Source organism: Canis lupus, chromosome 14 (assembly GCF_011100685.1).
Source record: "Canis lupus familiaris isolate Mischka breed German Shepherd chromosome 14, alternate assembly UU_Cfam_GSD_1.0, whole genome shotgun sequence".
Classification (NCBI taxonomy): Eukaryota; Metazoa; Chordata; class Mammalia; order Carnivora; family Canidae; genus Canis; species Canis lupus.
In genome coordinates, this window is record NC_049235.1 from 28,524,796 (window position 1) to 28,548,966 (window position 24,171).

The 24,171-nt window shown below is 34.2% G+C and overlaps 1 long non-coding RNA gene across 1 annotated transcript in view; it reads left to right on the forward strand.

The window, feature by feature from the left end:
• Positions 1 to 24,171, forward strand: part of LOC119867546 — a 68,052-nt gene that overhangs the window by 12,859 nt on the left and 31,022 nt on the right. The window contains exon 2 of the long non-coding RNA XR_005369183.1: positions 3,445 to 3,527. This is a non-coding gene — a long non-coding RNA (uncharacterized LOC119867546). The remainder of the gene's footprint in view (positions 1 to 3,444; positions 3,528 to 24,171) is intronic.

Here is a 24,171-nt window from a genome sequence, read left to right on the forward strand (position 1 = left end):
GAACTTCGAGTAGAATAAAGAATGTTGTTATAACTAAATCTCTCTCCTTTCTCTCTAAATCCAATCAATTAGTTAAACCACTTGTTTCTATCTGAATCGATACCATTTTAATCTACAACCTCTTTCCTTTCAATTACCCTGAGACTATGAGAGAAGTTATGTTGCAATAAACTCTTTCTGGTTTCTCATGCCTCAGCCTAGGGAGCCATCTCCCTACAGACAGAGAAAGAAGCAAGATGGAACTTGAAAATTTTACTCTACGCTTATATTAGTCTTCTCTAGCTGCATAATAATACACCCACAAGCTATCTTAAATAGCAGAAATGTATTTTCTCCCAGTGTTGGAGTCTCCAAGGCCAAAATCACACTACCATGAGGGTTAGTTTCTGGTGAGCCCTCTTTTCTTTGCTGATAGCTGCTTTTTGCTGTGTCATCACATGCCTTTCTTCTGTGAGCTCAGATAGATAAGATCTCTGCTGTGTCTAACTCTTCTTATATGGACAAAAGTCCTATTGGATTAGGGCTCCATTCTTATGATCCCATTTAATGTTAATTACCTCCCTAAAAAAACCTATTTCGAAAAACAGTGACATTGGGAGTTAGGGCTTCAACATACAAATTTGGTGGTGGGGGAGATAACATGACCGAGATCACTAAGGGCATACAATGACTAATGAGTGATGAACATTGCTCTTACCCAACATCCAGGACATCAGTTACAAGATAATTTTGGGATACCCTAGTGGTTCAGTTAAGATAATTTTGAATTAATAAAAATATTTCTCTGAGAAGGAAACAATTTAAAACTAGTATCTATTTTCCTGCTACTGAAATATTTTCTGTTGTTGACTTTTCAGCCTATCCTCAATAGAGCTAAGAGTTACCTTCCTAAAATTTTTAATTTTTTTTTACCTTCCTAAAATTTAAATCAGACCTTCGTTACTCTTCAAAAATCTTCAATGATTCCCCACTGCTTAATGAATAAATTCTAACATTTCAACTATTTGTTCATCTCTCAAAAGTCTGGCTCCAACATATCCAACATATCCAACATCCTCAGCCTCATTAACCACTTTATCCTTTCAGACACAGAGGACTATTCATTTTTCCCTGACTTTTGTGCTTTTTATTTATCTATATTTTATGACACTATGCCTTTACTAGCACTGTTTCCTCAGCCTGGAATGTCTTTGCTATTCAGGCTCACTTTTAAATCTCAGAGCTTCAGCAAAGTCTGTCTTATTCTCACTGAGAAGAGATCACTCCCACAATTCTTTGAATATATGTTACTTAATTCCATGTCCTTCCCAAAATACTCTGAGCTTATTAAGGCAGAGACTGTTTTATTCATATTTTAATGAGCACAGCTTTGAAAACACACACACACACACACCCCTATTGTATAGTAAGTGCTAAATAATTGCTCACTGAAGAAATCATGAAGAATGGGAGAGGCTATATAGAATAGTTAGTAGAAATCTCTAATAAGAAAGTTTAAGAAAATCATCGTCTTCATTTTATAAAAAGAAACTAGGCCATTCTTTCTGTGACAACTTATACAGAATAGCCCCATAAATGAGAGATGCCAGACTCTAATTTCCTAGGCATCACAAGTATAATTTGACTGAAAAAGGTGCATATATCCATTTTCTGTTTATAGCAGTAAGGACAACGAAAGAGGTATACATAAGAGGAAAACACTGAAAATATGCCCTTTCTTGACCATGTAAAAATTTCTGTACCTCCTTTAATAACCAAAAGAAGATTAGGGAAATCTTCCATGAACAAATGGTCTATTGTAGTAAAAAATAATTTTGTTCAGAGTTCACACTGAGTATCTTTTCATCAGAAATTATATAGCAGCACAATTAAAATGAAATACTAATTGTAACAAGAAAAGATGGTGGCTGCAGAATATAACTCAGTCTTAATAGATTTTCTAATGCCTTTCTTTATATCAAAGGGGAGTAGCCCTTTAGCCAATAAAGTAAATTTTCTGATCTCCAAATGGGTACTTTATCCTCATTCAGGCTGATATTGCAGCGACATCATGAATTTCTCAGACAGCTTTGTGAATCAGCAGAGTATTTCAGAGGAGAGCACTGACTGCTAAAAGCAAAGTCGTTATTTTTTAAACAGCCTTTAAACTAGTAGATGAAACATTTCATTTTGGGTCAAGGATGCATTTGCTCCAACAACCTGGAAGAGCAGAGAGGGCTGAACCAGTTGAGAAAGAATAGAATGATGTTACTGTATCAGCCAAACCTCAAATTATATAGTTTTGTAGGTCACTTTTGACATTTTTTTATTAGCCATGTCTATAATTCTTATTTTGAAAGAGCTTAAACATTAATATTCCATGAACTATCACCCTATATTTCCAATGAATCTTTGAAAAGCCATTAACCAATTTGCTCATAATAAACTTTGAGATCTAGAAAAAACTGGCATTCTATATTTTAAAATTCTCCCAAAAAGGGGGAAATTAAGGCAAGAAAAATGTATGTTTCCTAATGTATCCATTCAATGAATTACCTAAATGCTATTATATGCTAGGCACTGTATTAGGTGCTGGGAAAACTGAATAAGGGATACAATCCCTTTCCTCAGTCCTACTTATTCAAAGAACAATGACAGTGTTCAGAGGCCAAGTTTATTGAACTCAAAATATTCCCATACTTCTGATGCATTTCTGAGTGTTTTTGAATTTTTTCATGGGATAAAAATAAGATTAAGTCTGACTCATAGTCTTTTACAGCTAAATATAGACAGTTTAATCAAAACTTTGGATATATTTTACTTTTCCTTTGAAAGCTCTTCTTCCCCAAGCAGCATCTTTAAAATGTTACATTGCACAAAGAATGGAGTTGAGAATATAGAATATTCATTAAAATATCAATGTTAAAATTATATGTGTTAAGGAGAAATATTTTCTTATACAAAATAATTTTCCTATATAAGTGGCAAGTACAATTGTTTACTTCTATGACTATGTGCGTCCTTTAGTCTTTGTATGTATTTTTGGGTCTATTCATTCATGTTTGCATGTGTGTATCTCAAATGGACAGTTCAACCATCAGATTTCCTGTGGCTATAGACACATCTGTCTTCAAATCATTCTATTTTTACTGTTGTCTGCTACCAAGCTTTTAAACAAATATAAAATAGAATTTGCACTGCAGAATGTTTGTTCTTCAGATTACTGAATTCATTATTATTCATATTGTTATATCTATGCATCACCTTAGCCAGTATGTTTTCAACTCATTAATTTACCCTCATCCCAAATAACAAATTGAAACCAGATTAATATTATATATACATGTAGATATGCACATTTTATCAACCAAAATTAATATATAACCATAATATGTGATACTTAAGTAAAGAATCAACAAATCTTTTCTGGAAAGACCCAAGTAACAAATAACTTTGGTTTTTCAGGATATAGAGTTCAATTGAAAATACTCAACCCTTTCTATTCAAGTGCAATAGCAGCCATAGACATCATGCAAACTAATGGACCGGTAAAACTTTTTCTTTGTATCCTTGTGTTCCAGGAAAACTTTTTCTTTGTATCTACATTTATCTCACATCCCCACTGACAGTGTTCTTTTTTTTTTGTATAATTCTTTGGGGTTACAATGGTGATGTGTATTCTGTTCATTGAGTTGCATTCCTATCTCCATAAGTATGTTTGGTTTTTGTCAAGTTCTTAACAAAAGTAAGGAAGATGAAAAAACCCATGCTAATATAAGGAAAGAACAAAACATAGCAGGCTTTCAAATAGGTAATCAAGAGGATCTCTGGGTGGCTCAGCAGTTTAGCACCTGCCTTTGGCCCAAGGTGAGATCCTGGAATCCCCGGATCGAGTCCCACATTGGGCTCCCTGCATGGAGCCTGTTTCTCCCTCAGTCTGTGTCTCTGCCTTAGTCTCTCTTTGTGTCTCATGAATAAATAAACAAAATCTTAAAAAAAAAAAAAGTAAGAATAAGTGAGGGCATCTGGGTGGCTCAGCCAGTTAAGTGTCTGCCTTCAGAGCAGGTTGTGATCCCAGGGCAAGCCCTACCTAGGACTCCCTGATCTGGGGCAGGGGGAGGCTGGTGTCTGCTTCTGCTTCTCTCTCTCCTGCTCCTGTTCCCTCTGCTTGTATGTACGCTCTCTCTCTCTCTCTTTCTCAAATAAATACATAAGATATTTAAGAAAACTAAAATAATAAGTGGTATCAATGAGCTAAGTTAGTCACCTTAGGGTAAAATTTTAAATACTCTTTTTTAAGATTTTATTTATTTATTCATTGGAGACACACACAGAGAGAGAGAGGCAGAGACAGGCAGAGGGAGAAGTAGGCTCCATGTAGGGAACCCGACGTGGAACTCAATTCCGGGTCTCCAGGATCATGCCCTGGGCTGAAGGTGGTGTTAAACCGCTGAGCCACCTGGGCTGCCCAATTTTAAATACTCTTGATATTTATTGCATCTATAAAAAAATGTGTGTTGGCTACATATTGTATCTTCACTACTGAAATGCATTCTCATTTGGAAAAAGGGTCTTAAATATTTATTCTTGTTTCTCATGCATTCTTACATATAGCAATTTCCTGATAAAATTTTTGATGAAATTTTGATAAATGAAAGAGTAATAAAATAGTAAAGCAGGATATCAGAGGAAATGAAACTTACATAAATATGTTCTAATTTATTTACAGAAGTAGAAGTTCTTTTAAAAAAAAAGATCAGTCATGGCATTAGAGAAGGACTACAACTATGCGAAAAGCAATAGGTCATTTTTTGGATTTAGAACACTAATTAGGTATAAGAGTTAATATGTACTTTTCTAAATAACTAAGTTGATACACAATTTGAACAGACTTTTTCAATAGGATGGAAATATTTGAAAGAAACTAACTAGTGTTTTACTTTTTTCCTTGTAGCAAGAATTAAATGAGACTATTTGAAGAAGCATATTGATATTTTAGTGTTTAGTTAGCAAACAGGGAGATTTTAAGTACTTTTGCAGTTATGAATAATTTTTAATATTATAAATATACCACTAAGTTATAAGTAAAGGATTGAAGCAGGAATTACTTTTGAAAAAGGACTTAAATATGTTTGATTAAAATTGCATTTCATCTTTCATAGCATATGCTTCCTAACGACTCCAAAAGTGATTTTACAATTTTATTTACAAGACTGGGCTCTAATGGGTATGATAGATACTTCTGTTAAAGTATTTATTTTTTGGCCATGCTACCTAAGCCAGGCTACATATTCAGTGTAATTCCTATCAAAATAAAAGTAGCATTTTTCACAGAACAAGAACAAACAATCCTAAAATTTGTATGGAACTATAGAAGAATAAGAATAGTCAAAGCAATCTTGAGAAAGAACAAAGCTGGACATACACCAATTCAGGATATCAAAATACACTACAAGCTGTAGTAATACAAACAGTATGATACTGACACAAAGGTAAACACATAAATCAATGGAATTGGATAGAAAACCTAGAAAAAATACTCACACCTATCTGGTCAAGTAATCTATGACAAAGGAGGCAATAATATACAATGAGGAGAAGACAGTGATGCAAAAACTGAACAACTACATGCAAAAGAATGAAACTGGACCATTTTACTACACCATAAACAAAAATAAACTCAAAATAGAATAAAGACCTAAATGTGAAAACTGAAACCATAATACTGCTAAAAGAAAGCATAGATAGTAATCTCTTAGACATCATCCTTAGCATTATATCCATGGAGGTCTTTTTAGGCAAGGGAAACAAAAGCAAAACTAAACTATTGGGGCTACACCAAAATAAAAAGCTTTTGCTCAGCAAACAAAACAAAAAGACAACCTAGCAAATGAGATTAGATATTTGCAAATTAGTATCTAAAATACATTACAAATTTGTATAGCTCAACACCAAAAAAAAAAAAAATATGATCAAAAAATAAGCAGAGGACCTGAAAATATTTTTTCCAACTAATACTTACAGATGGCCTAAGAGCACATGTTAAGATGATCAACATCACAAATTATCAGTAAAATGCAAATCAAAACCACAATGAGATATAACTTTATACCAGTAAGAATGGCTAGTATCAAAAAAGACAAATGACAAGTGATGACAAGTATATGAAGAAAAGGAAATCCTCATGTGATGTTGGTAGAAACGTAAATTGGTATAACCACTAAGAAAAATGGTGTGGAGGTTTCTCAAAAATTAAAAATAGAAATACCATGTGATCTAGTAAGCCCACTATAGGATATTTACCCACCCACCCAAAATAAAAATACTAATTTAAAAAGATATATATATATTCTTATGTTTACTGCAGCATTATTTAGAGTAGCCAAAATATAGAGGCAAACTAAATGTCCGTTGATACGTGAATAAAGAAATTATGATATATATACATACTTATATAAGTACTTATATATCATGGAGTGATAAAAATGCATAAGTACTTGTAAGTATATATATATATATATATATCACAGAGTGTGTATGTTTTATGTAGATATACATAATCAATGGAATATTATTCAGCCACAGAAAAATAAGATCATGCCATTTGTGATATTGTGACACAACTAGAATGTGTTATGCTAAGTGAAATAAGAAAAAGACAAATACTGTATGATTTCACTTATATGTTGAACTTAAAAACAGACTCAAATATAGGAACTTGATTGCCAGAGGAGAGGTGGGCAGGTAGATGGGCAAAATAAAGGGTATTAAGAGACATAAATTTTCAATGTGAAACATACAGCATAGGAATTATAGTCAATAATATGATATTAATATTGTATGGTGGCAGATGGTGACTATACTTATGGAGGTGAGCACTGTATAATGTTCAGAATCCCTGAATTAATATTGTATACCTGAACCTAATATGACATTGTATGTAAATTATAGTTCAATTTTATTTTTTTTTAGCCTTCTTCTATAGAGACTTTATTTGAGCATTGTTATGGTATTTATAACATCAATTGGTTAGTGCTTAACACAGTACTGAGATAACTTAATTTTACAGGTGATCCATTCATGACTTCTTGGTTTTTACCACTTTTCAAAAGCTAGCTTTTAATATTTAGCACATAAAATCAAAAGTAAGGAAAAAGGCTTACCCTAAAAATAAGTTAAAGGGTATACTGATAAGCACATTGATAGAGCATTGCTTTCTATATTTGAGTATCATGTTTACAGAGTTGACCCTCATTTACTTAATAGTTACAATATATAACTTAAACAAGATGGTTAGAAAATACAGTACTGGAAATAGTAGTCTTCATTGTCAAGAAAGTACAACAATTTAAAGACTAAAAGTTAAATAACAAAATAGGTCTGAAAGTTAAAATGTAGAAATAGATTGGATTATTTACAAAAAAGTGGAAAATTTTTAGATATTTTTAAATGAGGAAAAATATAATACTATAATTAATATAGTTCTTATAGTATATATGTATATATAATGTGTATAGTATATGAATACATAGTATGCAAATATATACATAAATACATAAATATTTTAAGACTTCTATATGAAGTACATTAACACTACAATTTCAAGATAATTGAAAAGAAATATCTTTTTTCCTTTTTTTTTTTTTTTTTTTTTGCTTACCTCTCTCTTCTAATTATCTCATGCAGGAAATACATTACTTTATAACAAAATGTGTTATATTTTAATGCACATAACAGGTTTCAAATGTTCACCAGCCACTTTTTAAAAAAAAACATTAGTTAATATATCAAAACAAAAATTGTTGGGACACAACTGTTCGTGAAGTTTTAAGATTTATACCTTCTTTTAATTTTGTCATTAGTGCATAAAGTGTCCCAATTTATTATTTTTTATAGATTCAATTATTTATTTTAGAGAGAGAGTAGAGCAGTGGAAGGGGCAGAAGCAGAGGGGAGGGACAACATCCCAAACAGACTCCCCACTGAGCACAGGGCTCACTGCAGGGCTTGATCTCATGCTCCAGAAATCATGACTTGAGCTGAAATCAAGAGTCTGGTGCTCAACTGACTGAGCTACTGAGGTGCCCCAAAGTATAGAACTTGGATTTGGCAGAATGAAATATCCAAAGAATATATAATTATGGACACATGGTTTGCATTAAAAATCAATTGATCCAAGTTAGATAACAGGACATCTAGTGGTAGCCGGGATCCAAAACTATCATTAAGCAGATATTAAAAAAAATACAATTAGTTTTAAATATGATCTTCAGTAAAAAGCTCAGATAGCTAATATTTGAGGAGTGAGGTGGTTGCCCTGGACCAAGGATCTACATGTGCAAAATTCACTCACAGAAGTTAAGCCAAATGAATTAAGTGCAAGTGTGAATACATCTCTAAGTTTTGCACTGGTATTTATTTTAAGATTGCATGTGCAAAAACTCTTAAGTTTATAGTTTGAATGTCTTTGATATCCATGCAATTTGTTGGTAGACACCTGCACTTAAAATATGAGTATTTAGGGCAGTGTGTGACACTCTAGGGTTGAGGGACAAAACAGGATTAAGCTTCTGAGGTCTTTACCAGGACTCTGCCATAACTGTGTATCATTGGACAAGTTACTTCATCACTAAGGGTCCCATTTACTCATCTGTAAAGTGAAACATTTGGATTTAATTGCTAATATTGTTTCCAGTTATAAAATTCAGTGACTCAGAGGAATATAGCAGAGTTGTCACTATGAAAAATGTTCCTCCTCTACCATTAAAATAAAAACATGTACATTATTCTGATAACCACTCTTCAGAAACCCTTTTCTAATTTTCAAATGTAAAATGTACAGTGTAGATGGTGTTTTCCAGGTTACATCTTAACTGCAATAAGAAGGAAATTATTGTCCTCGAAGATTTATGAAATCATTTTTATCTAATGTTAAATCATCACTTGATGAAGGCAAATCTGACTGCAGTAAACAAATTGCTCAGACTTGTAAGCCATTAGTGGACACACAATTGAGCTTTCTCTAAAAATCTCTCAATTCCTTTCCCCAACATTGCAGTTTAGATTGGGAAGGGTGAATGTACCAAGAACTTGTAAAACAAAATGACAAATCTTTATAAAAAGGGAAACTCTTTAAAATATATGACAAGCAATAGTTATAATTTTAGCCAAGCTAAAACCTGTTTAAATATAACATATCAAAGAGTTTTTTTTCATAAAGTTTCTATGATTTAGAGGCTCTTGAAAGTCACATCTTAAGAATTTATTTGACAATAAATGTTTTGTATATATTCAAATTCTTATTAATCACTTTTTTGCTTATATATCCAAATCATACCCTCCTCCAGAAAATCTACCAAGAGAAAGAAAATACATACATCACAAAATACTTTTTCTTCTAGATTTTTATTTTCTCATTATATAAAACATTTCCTACTTTTTCAACAAATATAAGTGCATAAAAATTTTAATCACCTTATTACTCTTGAAAATATGCTATAAAACATTTAAATACTATATATTCAGAAATAAATTGTATGCATACATTAAAAATGATATAGAATTTGATTCTTGCTGACCTAATTTTACATACTGTTTTTATTTATATTTACCTATTAAGTGATTTAGTTATATATGTTGATATTAATAAGTATTATAACATTTGTTCACTGAATGCTCATGTGAGAGGAACCAGCTAAAAGCTTGATGTATGTTTTATCATTTATTTATATGAATAATCTCTTTTGTAGTTGAGGGATTTAATGCTTAGGGTGCTCAACTGACTACTGAAAATCAAAGCATCAGATAATAGCATTGGAATTCAAACATAGGTTTGTCCCAAATCCTAAAGCTATTTCCATCACTTAAAAAAAAATTGCTGCACAATTTTCATCACAAAAATCTATATTTGGTTAACCACTTTTGATTCTTGGAGATGTAGCTCCCTTGTAGAATCATTAGGGGACAATTAAAAGTTTGTAACATTTTATGCATAAATTATTATTTGAATAGTTTGTTCAATAATTTTTACTTTCATCACAAATTTTATATTGAAAATTCTGCATGATACAAAACTCTGGCCTGAAAACTTGTGCCTATTTATTCAAATCAACAATGTTTTGAACGCAGAGTCAGTATCATGTGACCTAAGATACTGCTTCTATTTATGCCACCTTTTCAACAAAGAATTAGACATCTATCAAAAACAAAACAAAACAAAACACCCATGTGAGACCTATGGGATCTAGCATTACACACCCAGGAAACCAGAAACTGTCTTGCCTTTTTATGCATCTGGTAATAGGCAGGCAGACTTTGGTTGGGCTGGAGAAAAAACAGAGGTGCCAAACTGCCCCAATCCCTCTTGCCAGAGTTAAGAGAAAATGTAGACTGCTGACCTGGGATGAAAACCACAGACTGGAGAGAAATAAAAGTCCAGCTTTCCCAAAGGGGAATTCAAGCAACCACTGGAGAAAAACACATGCACGTGCACAAATTTGGAATAGTAGACACAGTGAAAAGAACATTGCTAGAGCCATCTCCACAAGGTAGCACTATCTGGGGTGGAACTACCATGAGACTGCAATGTCTCTCACAGAGAAAAAGGAGAGCAGGGATTAATTATCCTGTGACTTCCATGGTACCACACAAGCTGGAAAAACTGATATCTCTATCAGACCTCCATGACTAGGAAGAGGAAAATCTGGAAAGGGAAACGTAAGAGTATCAAAGGGCATTAAAGGAACAGAGTTTCTGCTAACTTCACCGAGTAGGAAGTCCACACATGAGCATCTAGTAGTAGCACATCCAGGAATCTTTCTTCTGGATAAATGAACACCCCAACAGTCCAAATGCTGAACCAATTCGGTTCCCACTCTGTGGTAAGCTCCTTGTGTGTACTTGCAAGTGCTGCTGTGAGAGCAAGCTCTGGTAGACAGGGATGTAGCTCAGAAAAGAGGCAAGGATCTGTGGGCAAGTACAAAACCACAGACTTGAACTATAATGCCACCTTCTGGAAAAAGAAGACAGGTTTGAAATAACCAGCTTGATGAGTTGTAAGAACCAGGGAAGATGGAAAAGCTTAAGCACCTTGCCATGAGAAGTATAGAGAATATGTATCCATACAAGGTTGGGAAAGAACCAGGCATAATCAGGACAAATACAGAATATTTCTTGCCAGAAGATGGTAAGTAAAGATTTGAGGAGTCTACTGCTTCAAATGCAAAAAACAAAAAACAAACAAACAACAACAACAACAACAACAAAAACCAAAGCTCCAAGGAACTTGAGAAATCAAAGAAATGTGATGAGGATCAAAAGATGATAATAATTCTTAAGTAACCCAATTCAAAAGCATGCAAATTTGTGATTTAGCTAATAAAGAATTCAAAATAGCTGTTTTGAGGTAATTCAATGAGCTATAAGAAAACACAGACAAATCAACAAAACTAGATACATAATTCACAAACAAAATTAGAAATTTAACAATGACCAAGCAATCATAAAAAAGAACCAAATTCTGGAGCTGAAGAATTTTATAAACAAGATGAAAAATGTAATATAGAACACCTAGAGTAGAGTAGAACAAAAGACAGAATTAGTAATCAGAATAGGAACTTTGATATAACCCAGTCAGAGAAGAACAAAGAAAAAATAATGATCAACTAATATTTGATAAAGGAGGAAAGACTATCCATTGGAAGAAAGACAGTCTCTTCAATAAATGGTGCTGGGAAAATTGGACATCCACATGCAGAAGAATGAAACTAGACCACTCTCTTTCACCATACACAAAGATAAACTCAAAATGGATGAAAGATCTAAATGTGAGACAAGATTCCATCAAAATCCTAGAGAAGAACACAGGCAACACCCTTTTTGAACTCGGCCACAGTAACCTCTTGCAAGATACATCCATGAAGGCAAAAGAAACCAAAGCAAAAATGAACTATTGGGACTTCATCAAGATAAGAAGCTTTTGCACAGCAAAGGATACAGTCAACAAAACTCAAAGACAACCTACAGAATGGGAGAAGATATTTGCAAATGACATATCAGATAAAGGGCTAGTTTCCAAGATCTATAAAGAACTTCTTAAACTCAACAGCAAAGAAACAAACAATCCAATCATGAAATGGGCAAAAGACATGAACAGAAATCTCACAGAGGAAGGCATAGACATGGCCAACATGCATATGAGAAAATGCTCTGCATCACTTGCCATCAGGGAAATACAAATCAAAACCACAATGAGATATCACCTCACACCGGTGAGAATGGGGCAAATTAACAAGGCAGGAAACAACAAATATTGGAGGGGATGCGAAGAAAAGGGAACCCTCATACACTGTTGGTGGGAATGTGACCTGGTGCAGCCACTCTGGAAAACTGTGTGGAGGTTCCTCAAAGAGTTAAAAATAGACCTGCCCTACGACCCAGCAATTGCACTATTGGGGATTTACCCCAAAGATACAGATGCAGTGAAACGCCGGGACACCTGCACCCCTATGTTTATAGCAGCAATGGCCACGATAGCCAAACTGTGGAAGGAGCCTCGGTGTCCAATGAAAGATGAATGGATAAAGAAGATGTGGTTTATGTATACAATGGAATATTACTCAGCTATTATAAATGACAAATACCCACCATTTGCTTCAACGTGGATGGAACTGGAGGGTATTATGCTGAGTGAAGTAAGTCAGTCGGAGAAGGACAAACATTATATGTTCTCATTCATTTGGGGAATATAAATAATAGTGAAAGGGAATATAAGGGAAGGGAGAAGAAATGTGTGGGAAATATCAGAAAGGGAGACAGAACGTAAAGACTGCTAACTCTGGGAAACAAACTAGGGGTGGTAGAAGGGGAGGAGGGCGGGGGGTGGGAGTGAATGGGTGACGGGCACTGGGGGTTATTCTGTATGTTAGTAAATTGAACACCAATAAAAAATTAAAATAAAATAAAATAAAATAAAATAAAATGCATTTAAAAAAACAAAAAGAAAAAATAATGAAAAAGGGTAGGTGAAGAATGCCTACATGACCTACAGGGCATTATCAAATGTACAAATATTAAAATAACTCAAGTTCCAGAAGGAGGAGAGCGGAGAAGGGGACACAAAGTTTAAAGAAATAGTAGCTGAGAACATCCCAAACCTGAATAGAGACTTGGACATCCAAGTTCACAAAGCTAATAGAATGCCCTGTTACCTAAATACAAAAGTTCTTTCTCAGAGACACAGTATAATGATCATCATGGATAGAGAAAGAATTCTAAGAACAGCCAGGGAGAAGATCATAGGATATAGAGGAGCCCCCACTGGACCATCAGTGGATATCTCAACAGAAACTCCATAGGCCAGGAGGAAAAGAAATTATAAATTCTAAGAAAAAAAAAATACCAGCTAAGTATACTCTATGCAGGAAAGTATGTTTCAGATATGAAGAAATGGACTTTTCCAGAGAAAATCTGAGGGAGTTCATCACTAGATGTACTTTATAAGAAAGGCTCAAAGGAGTTCTCCTAGTGGAAATGAAAAGAAACAAATCAGTGACATTAAAGCATGGAAGAGTATACAACATGCTGCTAAAGGTCAATAAACAAACTCTGCAATATGATGATAAGTTAAACACATAACTATAATATAAAAGTCAATGAAAAAGAGTTAAAAGTAATTAGTTATTTTTTAAGTAAGACAAAATATTTTAAAAGTAGATAATGACACCAAATAACTAGAAGAAGGGAGTAAAAGGGTAAAACTTTTGTGAACAATTAAAGTTAAGGTGCTCTCAGCTTTAAATGGACTGTTTTATCTATGAGATGTCTTATACAAGCCTCACAGTAACTACAGAGCAAACCTCTAGAGTAGGAACAAAAAATAAAGGGTAAACAGACCATAGTACTAGGGAAAATGAATACTTTACAATAGTAGGCAGAAACAGAGTAAAAGAAAGAATAGAAATACAAACAAACAACTATAATATGGCATTAGAAAGTATTTACATAGCAATAACAACTCTAACTGTAAACACATAAACTTACCAATCAAAAGGCACAGTGTATCTGGATGGATTTAAAAAAACAAAATAAACAAGACCCAACAATTTGCTGCCTATAAGAGATGCATTCAGCTTCAGGACACATAGACTCAGAAAGAAGGAATGGAAAAAGCTATTCCATCCATGTAGAAACCTGAAGAAACTGAAGGTACTGACACTTACATAGGACAAAATTGACTTTAACCCAAAAGCAATAATAAGAAACAAGATTATAAAGTAATAAAGAAGTCAGTTTATTGAGAAGATGTAACATTCATAAACATATCTACCAAAATCATAGTGTCTAAATAGAATAAGAAAATAACATATCTGAAAAGTAGATACCAATAAAATAATAGGAAGGAAGCTCAATACTTTCCTTAATGGATATATCATCCAGACAGAATTTCAACAAGGACACATTGGATGGGTACCATACATTAGATTAAACGGACCTAAAATCATTTCTAGAACATACCATGCAATAGAAGAATACACATTCCTTCTGAAGTACACTAAGTATCTTCTCTAGGACAGACCCTATGATAGGACAACAGACAGGTCTCAGCAAATTTAAGAACACTGAAATCACACCAAAATCTCTTTTCAACTACAATGGTGCGAAGCTAGATAGAAACAACAACAAAAAAGATTGCTGGAAAATCTACAAATAGGTGAAAATTAAAGTTTTGAACAACCCCTGGGTCAAAAAAGAAAAGAGAGTTATCAAAAAAAATATTGGAACCAATGCAAAAATAAAGCACAGCCTATCCAAACTTCTGTGATGTTGCAAAAGCAGTTCTTAGAAGTTTATTATGATAAATGCGTATATTTAAAAAAAGAAGAACTAACATTATACCTCAAGGAACTAGAAAAATAAGACCAAAATAAACCCAAAGTTAGAAGGAAGGAAATAACAAAGGTCAGAGTGGAGAAAAATGAAATAGAAATAGAGCTACTTTTTCAAAAAGATAACAAAATTAATCCACTTTTAGCTAGACTAACCAAGTAAACAAGAGAGAAGTCAAATAAAAGAAAATGGAGACATTACAACTGATACTACAGAAATAAAACTGATCACAACCCACTAATAAGAACAATTATATGTCAATAAGTTGGACAACCTGGAAAAATGAATTATTTTCAAGAAACCTACAACTACCAAGTCTGAATCAGGAAGAAAGAATATCTGAACAGATTTATAATGACTAAGGAGATTGAATTATTAATTAAAAACCTCTCAACACACACACACACACACACACACACACACACACACACACACAAATAAAGGACACAAATAAAGGACCAGATGGTTCAACTAATTATACCAAATTTTTTTACTCTTAATGCCAATACCTCTCATACTTACCAAAAAATTAATGAGGAGATTCTCTGAAATTTGTTTTATGATGTCAGCATCCCCTGACATTCAAGCCTGATAAGGATACTGTAAGAAAACTGCAGACCAATATTCTTGGTGAATGTACATGTAAAAATTATCAGCAAATAAAATTCAACAAAATATTTTAAAAAACTGTACATCATGACCAAGTAGGATTTACCCCTGAAATGCAGGGATGGTTCAAAACATGGAAATTAATAAATTTAATATACTACATTAATAAGATGAATGATAAAAGTCCTATAGTCTGATTTTTGGTCATCCTGATAGCAACACGGGTCACTTCTCACTTCACACCCACTCATAGGAAGAACAAATAAAGTAATCATGGACAAGACACCCCTAGAACACAGAGAATAGACTAATGCACCCTGCCGTACAACAGAGACCAGGACAGGTCACATTAGAAGGCTAAGATGCTGCATGCTGACCAAGTCGCCTTCCCCCTACCAGTGTGGCACCAAATGGACAGGTCTCCCCTGGGGCTATGTTTTCTCCAATTTGGAAAAAAAAAATGCCGAGGGAAACATCTAGCTCCCCCAGCATTATGGGTCAGTTCTCAGGAGATAGCATTCTTAACTTGCTCCACGGGGATTGCAAAGGAATCAACATGGCTTGCTTAGGAAATCTGGCTGTGACAGAGGGGAGGGGGGACTTGCACATCCAGCACTCAGATCTTGGCAGTTCCTACCTGTAGTCCTAAACAGTAATGTCAACCAGTGGCTTCTGCTCAGCTGCAGAATCTAGTTAATAACACAGTCTGACCAGAAAACGATAGCCCAGCACAATATTCAGTGTAGCCCCTGACCCTGTCTGAATAGAAGGACTGACAAGAACACCTGGAAACCACATTGCACAAAAACAGTGGAGGAGAGAGTCCAGCAGAGTTGATCACCCACAGAGCAAGCCAGTTACAGATGTGTGTGTGTGTGTGTGTGTGTGTGTGTGTGTAGGGGGTCCCCTGCTATGCCTAAATCATAGCCCTACTTATCACTGAGAGTAGCTCCTTGCCCCTCCCAGCCAGAAAGCCTGAGTTGGAAAATTTGGAGGTGCTTGGAGCTGGCTCTCCCATTCTGCCCAGGCAGGAAAGCTGAACTATAACCCTGCTACTGCAAAATGAAGCCCTCAGCCCTGCCCAATCAGAAAGGCTGGCCAGAACACCTAAAAAGGTCTTCTACCAAGCAACTTTTGAAAAGAGTCTTTAAGCAGAGTTGATAGTCTGCAGAGCAAAGCTGGGGTCCTTTTCAGCCAAGGAACTTGGGACAAAATTAACTTTGAGTGAAGACCACAAACAAAGAGCCTTACTGACCTTAGAACTGGTTTGTTTGTCATTTCCCAGTAGGGAAACCAGTTTGTAGCCCAATACACTGCTAAATATAGGCTTCAGCCTGTCCAACAAGGAAACCTAAACAAGGCATGCAGGAAACTGCATAGCCCATTCAACAGCATTGTTTACAGTGGTACTTGAACAGAGACCATACTCCATAGTTTTCCCCAGTTGTAGAGCAAAACTTGAGGCCTCATCTGGCCAGAGAATTCAATGCACACTCTTGTCTGATTCATGTCCCCAAACAACAAGCTGTTTAGGCCTTAGCCCCCTTCCTACTGCCCCACCAGGACAGGAAAGATAATTCATAGCCCCACCTACTCCTCAGTCAAGTACCCAGTCCTGGACATATGGGAAAACTGGACAGAAAACTGAGGAAACCATGGAAACCACCCTACAGCTTTGCTTGAACAAGAAACCAAGTTAGCAGCCCTATCCAACTTTTCTCAATCAGTAGCTCCCCGACCCTACCCCACTCAACCACAACTTCAGACCTCAGGTAGTGGCCTTACCTTAAAATACAACCTATAGCAAGTCCTATTTGCCCAAGGACATTATAAGCAGACACAGCCATTAATTCAAACTGAGCTCACTGGTAAAGAAGAGTGTCTGTCAAAACAAGCCTGAAAAGTCTGGAAGAAGAAAGCACTTATTCAAATGTGCAAGCACCAATGTAAGGAATAAAGAATGATGAAAATAATGTAAATGTTATGCCAGCAAAGGAAACTAGTAAAATTCTAATAAATGACCATCAAGAAATAGAGATCTGTGAATAATCAGAGAATTCAGAATAATACTCTAAGAAGTTTCATAAAGTACAAGAGCACACATACAGACAACTAAACAAAATTAGGGAAATAATGCATGAACAAAATCAAAATCAGTTCAACATCAAATTGAAACCTTCAAACATAAAACACACACAAAAACTGAAGAATTCAATAGCAAGCTTCAAAAGCAAACTTGATCGTATTCAAGGAAAAAATCAAGGACCTAAAAGAATGTATAAAATCATACAGGTGGAATAAGAGTGAAAAAGAGTGAAGAAAGGCTACAGAATCAATGGGACACAAAGAATATCTGGATTACGAGAATTCCAGAAGGACAAGAGAAAGACAAAAGAACAGAAAGTATATTAAAAATACTACTCCCTAAAAACTTCCCAAGCTTTTGAGGAGAGAAATAGATATATAAAGCTTAAAAGACCTCAAATATTCAAACTGAAATAGGACTACACTGAGACATTATAATTATTATGTCAAATATAAAACAAAGTTGAAAGCAGCAAGAGAAAAAATAGAAGTAGCATGGAAGATAATTTCCATAAGACTACTAGAGGAATTCTCAACATAAATTCCTCAGGCCTGGAGATAGTGGGATAATACATCCAAAATGCTCAAAGAATAAAGCTATCAACCAAAATTTTTATACATGGCAAAGTTGTCTTTCCACAATAAAGGAAAAATGAAAACTTGCCTCAGAAACAAAAACTGAGGGTATTCATCACTATTAGTCCTATCTTACAAAATGCTAAATGAGGTTCTTTGCATAGAAGTAATAGGATGCTAATCAACACAGTAATATCATAAGAATATAAGGTAGGTTAAAACTTACTGGTAGTGGTAAATATAAAATTAAATTCTGTAATACAGTAATGGTAGTTTACAGTTCACTTATAACTCTGATTTAAAAGTTTAAAAAATGAACATAGTAAAAGTAACCATAACTACAATGATCTGTTATTAGTTCCACAAAACATATACACTGTAACACCAATAGCCAAAACATGAGAAGCAGAAGCTAATGTGTAAAGTTTAGGCATTTGATTGAATTTAGCAGTTTAATATAGGGTGCTATAATTGTTTAATAATTTATGTAAGCCTCGTGGTATCTATGAGAAAAAAAGGTATAGTAATTACACAACAGGTCATGATAAAAGAGTCCAAGTATACTTATACTAAAAGGAAAAAAACAACACAAAAAACAAGAGCAGTAAAAGAACAATGGATCTACAAAATAGAAAACAATACACAAAATGGCAATAGTTAATCCTTATTAGTAATTACTTTAAATTCTCTCAGCAAAATATATGTAATCAATGGCTAAATGGATAAAAACCCTAATCCTATGACATTCTGCCTATAAGAGACTCACCTACAAGAAATAAACATAGAGAGCAATGGGATGGGAAAGGATATTTCAAACAAGTTGTAAACAGAAACACAAAACAAAACACTATGGTTAGTCATATTTATGTCTGAAAAAACTGTAAAATTAGAAAAGGAAAAGTGGATATTGGTCATTATATAGTAAAAGGTGAATCCATTAAGGAGATAGAACAAATACAAATATTAATGAACCTAATATTGAGCACCCAAATACATAAAGCAAAGAGATAGACAAAAGGACAAATTATAAAAGCAATACAGTAACAGGTGGAGATCTCAATAATCCACTCTTAACAATGGTGAGATCATCCAGACAGAAAAATCAATAAGGAAAGAATAAATTTGAACAATACTATAAATGAAAGAGATCTAAGATATAAAAAAGAATGTTCTATCAGACAATAGCAGAATACACATCCTTTTCAAGTATATATGGGGACATTTCCTAGAATGCATCATATGTTAGGCACTGACACAAATCTTGGTAAATTCAAGAAGACTGAAATCATAACAAGTATATTCTCTGATCCTAATGATATGAATCTAGACATCAATAACAACAAGAAAGCACTAAAATTCATGAATATATGGGAATTAATACTTTTCTGGGCAACCAATAGGTCAAAGAAGAAATTAAAGAAGAAATAAAAATACCTATAGACAAACAAAAATGGAAATACAACAAACCAAACTTATAGGATGTAGCAAATGCAGATTTAAAAGGGAAATTCATAGCAACAAATGCCAAGAAGAAAAATCTCAAATAAAATCCTAACTCTACACCTAAAAGAACTAGGAAAAGAAACTAAGCCCAAAGATAGCAGATGAATGGAAATAATGAATATTAGAGCAGATATAAATGATAGAAGAGAAAAACAAAGAATTTTTAAAAACTCAGAGTTGGTTCTTTGAAAGACTGTCAAAATTGACAAACGTTTAGCTAGACTAACCAAGGAAAAGAGAGAAAAGACCCAAATCAACCAAATAATAAATGAAAAATGAGACATTATAAAGGATACCACAGATTTACAAAATAACCATAAGAGGCTACTATGAACAACTATATGCCCACATCCTAGACAACTGAGAAGAAATGGAAAGATCTTAGAAACAATATAATTTAATAACTATGAATCAGGAAGAAATAAAAAACCTCAAGGAAATTGAATCAGTAATCAGAAATCTCCCAACAAAGAGAAAACCAGAACCAGATAGGTTTACTGGTGAATTTTACCAAACATTTAAAGAGTAACTAATACCAATTCACCTCAAACTCTTACCAAGAAAATTAAGGAAAATTAAAAACTTCCCAGCTTATTTTACAAGGCAAGCATTACCTGGATACCAAAGCCAGAAAAAGACACTATGATACTACCAAAAACAAAATTACAGGCTAAAATCTCTAATAAATAGAAATATAAAACCTCCTAATAAAGTACTAGCAAACCAAATTCAATAGCATATTAAATGGATCATACACCATTAACAAATGAGAAATATACTAGATTGCAAGTATGTTTCAACATATGCAAAACAATATCATAAGCAGGGTAATAGAATGAAAGGAAAAAACCCTTCACATTATCATTTCAACAAATTCAGGAAAAGCATTTGACAAACACCCACTCATAATAAAACTCTTAACAAATGAGGCATAGAAGGAATGTACATGATAGCTCTGGTCTGACACAATGACCTAGGAAGACTGTGAACTAATCTCCCTCACAGACACATCAAATCTATACCTATTTATAGAGAAATTCCTCCTGAAGAATTGAAGCCTTATTGAACAGCTTCTTCACAATCAAAGACCACATAGATAACTTTGAGAGAGACAGAGACATAGTGATAAAGGGAAACCACCAACCTCCAACACTATGAACTACAGTGGGAAGAATGGTATTAAGGAAAGTGAGCAGATTAATCTGCCCTGAAGAACAGGAAAAAAGCCATGTTTTAGAAGAGCAACTTGTGTATAAAAGATCTAGCCCTAAAACTCCACCAAATGGCAGGGGACCTGCAGTAAGTCTCTCCAGGGCAGAGAGGCTAGTAAGTACAATAGTTGACAGTCCCTAAACCCAGCCTTGACAGTGCAGACCATAGTGGAGTTTCAGGAAACGTATTGTTGCCTCAGCCATCACCAGGCCCCTAACCCACACTAGCCCAGATGCTCTGGGGCACAGGGGAAAAGCTCTGGCTTTAAAAAGCATTAAGAAGATGGGAACTAGTCCTAGAAACTTGCCAAATTGGTAAGAAAGAAGAATATGTTCCAAATGAGAGAACAAGACAAACCTCAATAAAAGAACTAAATGAAAATAAACAACAAGTCTCATAAAAAGTTTAAAGTAATGATCATAAACATGCTCACCAGAATGGAGAAAAGAATGGAAGAACTCAGTGATAACTTAAACCAAGAAGTAAAAAATATAAGAAGAACCAATCAGAATTGAAGAAAACAAAAATGAAATGAAAAATACACTAGAGGGAATCAACAAATGGATGAATGCCGAAGAACAGATTTGAAGTCAGGATATAAACATTACCCAAGTTTAACCTTAGGAAGAAAAAAAAAAAGAATTTTAAAAATGAGGATAGCTTAAGGATCTCTGAACAAACATTTTAAATTTTTGAAAGACAGAAAGGGGCAGAAAACTTCTGTAACCCGGAAAAGAAAACAGACATCTAGGTTCAAGAATCACAAAGAGCTCCACAGAGATAAACTTAAGACCACCCCATGACACCTAATATTTAAAATGTCAAGGGTTAAAGTTAAAAGCAAGAAGTTACTTAGAAAGGAAATGCCAAAGGCTACTAGCTGATTTTTTCAGTAGTAACTTTGCAGGCCAGAAAGGAGTGGCTTGATACTATGCAAAAAGCCAAAAAGAAAATGCCTGTACCAAGCATACTCAATTTGGAAAAGTCATTATTCAGAATTGAGGGAGAGACGATGGGTTTACTCAGACAGACAAAAATTAAAATAGTTCATCATCAGTAAATCTTACAGGACATGTTAAAGGGTCTTTTTTAAGTGGAAAAGACCATAATTAAGCATAAGAAAATTCTGAATAAAAAGAGAAACTATTACAACATATGCATAAAATGGGGAAGAATGGGGAGTAAGAAAGGAAGTTCTTTTGGAAAGTGTTTAAACTTAAGTGACCATCAATTTAACATAGACTGCAATGGACTTACCATGCTATATATGAATCTTACAGTAACCACCAACTAAAAACCTAATGCAAAAAAGCCAAGTATAGCACTATAGAAAGTCATCAATCACAAAGAGATCAAGAAGGAAACAGAAGAACTATCAAACAGCTGGAAAACAAGTAACAAATGGCAATAAACACATACTTATCAATTATTTGTTTTTTAAAGATTTATTTATTTGAGGAGGGTGGGTGAGGGACAGAGGGAGAGAGTCTTCAAGCAGACTCCCCATGGAGCATGGATTCCAAGTCAGGGCTTAATTGCATGACCATGAGATCATAATCTGAACCAAAACCAAGAGTTGGACACATAACCGACTAAACCACCCAAGTGCCCCTTCATTATTACTATAAATGTAAATGGTCTAAATGCTCCAATAAAAAGATATAAAGTAGCAAAGTGGAAAAAAAAAAAACACAACCCATTTATTTACTGCCCACAAGACACTCACTTCAGATTTGACACATTAAAAAAAAAAAAAAAAAAAAAAAGATTTCTGACACATAGAGATTCAAAGTGAAAGGTTGAAAAACTTCAAAACAAATGGAAGAAAGGGGGGAAAAAACTGAGGCAGCAATACTTATATCAAACAAAACAGACTTTTTAAGAGACTGTATCAAGAGATAGAGGAGGGCATTACCTAATGATAAATGGACCTATCAAGAGGTTATAAAAATTGTGAATGTTGATGGACCCAAACTTTGGAGCACCTAAGTACTTAAGGCAGGTATTAGCAGACATAAAGAAAGAAATTGACAGTAACAGAGTAATATTAGGGGACTTTAACACATTTACATCAATGGATAGATCATCCAGACAGAAAATCAATAAGGAAACAATGTATGAATAACACATTAGATGAGATGTAATTAACAGATACATATGGAACATTCCATCCAAAACAAACAAACAAAAATACACAGTATGTTCAGTGCACAGGAAACAGGCTCCAGGATCAACCTAATGTTATGACACAAAAGAAATCTCAATAAATTTAGGAACATTAAAATCATATCATGCATCTTTCCTAACCACAATGGTTTAAAACTAGAACTACAAGAAGAAAAAAACTGAGAAAAACACAAATAAATGGTGTCTAAACTACATGCCTCTAAACAGCCAATGGGTTAACAAAGAAATCAAAGAGAAAAATTTAAAATATAGGAAGACAAATGAAAATGCACACATAACAGTACAAAATCTTTGAGACACAGCAAAAGGCAATTCTGAAAGGGAAGTTTATAGTGATATAAATCAACCTCTAGGAACAAGAAAAATGTCAATTCGACTTTATGCCTAAAGGAACTAGAAAAAAAGGAACACACAAAGCCCAGACTATTCGAGAAAGAAAAAAAAAGAGGACACAAAGTCAGAAAAGAAGCAGAAACTGACACCACAGAACTACAAAGGATTATAAAAGACAACTACAAAAAAATATATGCTAACAAATTGAACAAAGTAGAAGAAATGGATAAATTCTTGGAAACATCTTTAAGAGGTGGGGGCACCTGGGTGGCTCAGTGTTGAGTATCTGTCTTTGTCCCAGGTCATGATCCCAGGATCCTGGGAACAAGCCCCACATCAGGCTCCCTGTGAGGAGCCTGCCTCTCTCTCTGTGTCTTTCATGAATAAATAAATAAAATCTTTAAAAAAATTCTGAGAAACATACAATCTTTCAAAACTGACTCAGGAAGAAATAGACAACCTGAACAGACCAATTATTAGTAACAATTGAAATGGTAATCAAAAATCTCCCAAGAAACAAAAGCCCAGTACCAGATGAATTCACAGGTCAATTCTACCAAACATTTATAGAATAGTTAATATCTATTCTGAAAGTATTCCAAAAGTTAGAAAGAAAGGAAAACTTCCAAATACATTCTGCAAGACCACCATTTCCTGATATGAAAAACCAGACAAAGATATTACCAAGAAAGAAAGCTACAGGCCAACATTCCTGCTGAATATAGATGGAAAAATTTTTGACAAGATATTAGCAAACCACATTCAACAACACATTGAAAGGATCTATCATTCACCATTATC